Source organism: Pygoscelis adeliae, unplaced genomic scaffold (genome assembly GCF_000699105.1).
Source record: "Pygoscelis adeliae isolate BGI_AS28 unplaced genomic scaffold, ASM69910v1 Scaffold359, whole genome shotgun sequence".
Classification (NCBI taxonomy): Eukaryota; Metazoa; Chordata; class Aves; order Sphenisciformes; family Spheniscidae; genus Pygoscelis; species Pygoscelis adeliae.
Genome location: NW_008825553.1, coordinates 13526 through 16557, shown reverse-complemented (window position 1 = coordinate 16557; position 3032 = coordinate 13526).

Below are 3032 nucleotides of genomic sequence, written 5' to 3'. Positions count from 1 at the left end.
GAGACTTTCATTTTGAAGCTTCAATGAAGTGCAAAAATTAACTGAATTTGGTGAAGCTTTGCCACAGAGGAGCCTTCAGCTCCGGGCGGAGGCTGGCGGCAGGCTCGCTGCGCTGTGATGCGCTTCACCAAAACCAGACAACAGGTTTATGTGCTCGGCGCATTTCAGTAGCTTTACTTATTTCAAACTGTCTTAAAATAACCGGATCCCTTTTGTTTCCTGCTGCTGCAGTTGAGTGGGTGAGGGAGCTCGGAGATCTACTGTGAGGAGACGGATGTCGGAGGGCTGGAAGGAAGCGTTTCCCTGGTCCATTACCTGGATCAGACTACCCTGGGGCTTGTAACTGAAATTCGGAGGGACAGCTTGGACCCAGCTTCTGCCCCGAGTTGCAGGGAAGGAGGTTTGTTACATAGTGCAACGCAGAGCCCTTGTTGAAACGTTGGCCGCGATTTGCAAACCCTCCCAAGTGAACCAGGGGAGGTTTTTAACCCGTAACCACTATTGGTCCTTCACGGGTGCGGGGCACAGGACAGGGAGCCCCCGGGGAGAAGCAGAGCTCAGCCTGGGGGGGTTTCACGCTGCAGGCGGTATTTTGTGATGTGGGAAAAGGCAGGGTGAGGGGCTTGCTGCCTTTGCTGGAGACGGTGGCTAGGACGTCCCGCTCGGAGCTGGCTGTGCGGCCGTGCTGGGGAACAGGGGGAGCAGGAGCTGCTCTCGTGTCGGGCGATGTAGATCGACGGCTCCGGAGAAGTGAGGCCAAAAGAGCTGTACGGTGTTGTCCCCGCCTGGAGATTCCCCCATGCCCGTGTCTTGCACCTTCTGCCTCGCGGCACTGGCAGCGGATGCGACTTCCCCAAATCACCCTGGGGTTCAAACGGCCCTTTGGGGCGGTGGGGCCGGGGCAGGGAAGGGAGGTGTGATTGGTGAGACAGGGCCACGGCTGCGCTTAAAGCTTCCGACTGCAATCGCTACGAGCAGATGAGGAAGTGTCACAGCACACCGTGAGCCGAGCCCCGACCATGCAGCCCCTCCAGCGCACCCACCTGCTCCTCCTGCTCGCCCTGCTTGTCCTCTGCGTGGTAAGAGAAACCCCACGGCGCGGGGCCCTGCGAAGGCTGAGGGGTCCAGCCAGCTCTCTCCCACGGGTGTGACGGCAGTCGGGGGAGCTGTAGGGTTCAACCAGTGGGAGAATTTCTGCTGAACTTCAGCTAGAAACTTGAGCATTTGACTTTCCATTTGACTCTAACCCTGGCTGTCTTACCAGGAGCTTTGCGCTGCGGTCTGTAAGGTCTAAATACTTCCATGCGTTGCTTTTTTTAAAGCTTTTTTTTTTTTTTTTTAACTGAAGAGCATCGTGCCTGTCTGTAACCTTCGCACTTAGCTCTCCACCCCATCTTGCAGCCTCTCCTTTGCACGCGGGCCCCAGCCCTGTCCCCAGCCCGTGCCTGGTGTGGGGACACTGAGGATGGCTGCGGGGACACCGGGGAAGCCGAGCACGTCCGTGGGGCGGTGGGGCCGCCGGGTGGGTGCACGGCTGTGTGGTTTCCTCTCGCCTCTCCCCCCCTGGACGTTGTTTTCCTTCCTGCTGGGAGGCTCCGCGGGTGCTCGCTTCGAGCACTGTGCTGGTGGACGTCGGTTCTCTCCTGGGTGGGGACCGTTGTGTGGGAGGAATGAACGTGCCGGCACTCTCAGGGAAGGTGATGCTATTCGGAGCAGCTCTCGAGGTGATTATTTTTTTTTCTACAGCGTGTTGGTAACGGGGCCAGATTTGTCTGCGGTTGTTTCGCTCACACACTCCACGCATCTGCAACCTGCTGCTGGCTCCACGGGGTGCATTTATTTTTCGGGAGTCCTGTTCTGTGGCTGGGCAAACCAGCTAAAACCCCCTCATAGGGCAAGAGTGCCTGTGAGGGGGCAGGGCTGGGCGTCGGGGCCCCATCCCTGGCCCTGTCCTGGCTCCGGAGGGACCCGAGGAACGGTGCGAACCAGCGTGGGGGCTGGTTCACGGAGGGAAATGGTGTCCCTTTTCCAGCAGCCCAGGGCAGCGCTTGTCGCTGCAGTCACCGTTCACAGGCGTTAACGCGCAGCCGCTTGCACCAGGAGTCCCAGGAAAGGATCAAAACCCCAGAGAGTAGCCCTGCGCAGCCGGGGCAGGAGGGATTCACCCGAACACCTTCATCTGGAAGGTGCCCATCTTTAGAGATGGAAGGAAACTGCCCTGAAAGCACCATCCCAACTGTGTTACATTTCACACACCGACTGCACCCTCCCTGCTTGCGACAGCCCGGGGGGATGGGGGTCCCTCCCCCCCCCCCCCCTCCCCCGGTGGGATGGGGGAGAGAATTGGAAAAGCACAAGTGAGAAGAACTCGTGGGTTGAGATAAAAACAGTTTAATAATTGAAATAAAATTATAATGATAATAATATGATAATAATAATACACAAAGCAAGTGATGCACAGTACAATTGCTCACCACCCGCCCCCCGGGTTTCCTCGGCCTCGCCCCGGGACCCCCCGCCCCCCGCCGCAGGCCCCGTGGGCCGCCCTGTCCCCTGTGTCCCCAGCCACTTCCTCGCAGCAGTCTGAGGGGCAGAGACCACCCCCCTGGCTTCCCCTCCTCCTCCTCCCCCCCTCCCAATTTCTAAAAGTTCCTGGCTAGAAACAGGGCAACGATGCGAGGGAGAGTTTGCTTCGCTTCCTGCGTTGGGAAAACCCCAAAGCCGACGGTGATTTCTGCATGTGGTGTGAAAGAGAACCTGCTGGGGGAAGAGGAGGCCACATGTTTCCCCCCTGGGAAGGGGCAGCACGGGCAGCGGGGTGTCCCCAGCTTCTTTCTCCACCCTGGGCAGCTGGTTGAGGGGCTCTCGGGGGGGTTTCCACCCCGCGCTGCTGTCTTCTCCGGTTTGGAGCGATGCCTGACTCTCTCGTTTTCTTTTCCAGCCCCTTGGCCAGGCGGACAATGCGGTCACGACCGCCGCCCCCATTTCAAACACCCCTATGAGCAGCCTGAGCCCCCCCTGCGGCAGCCCCC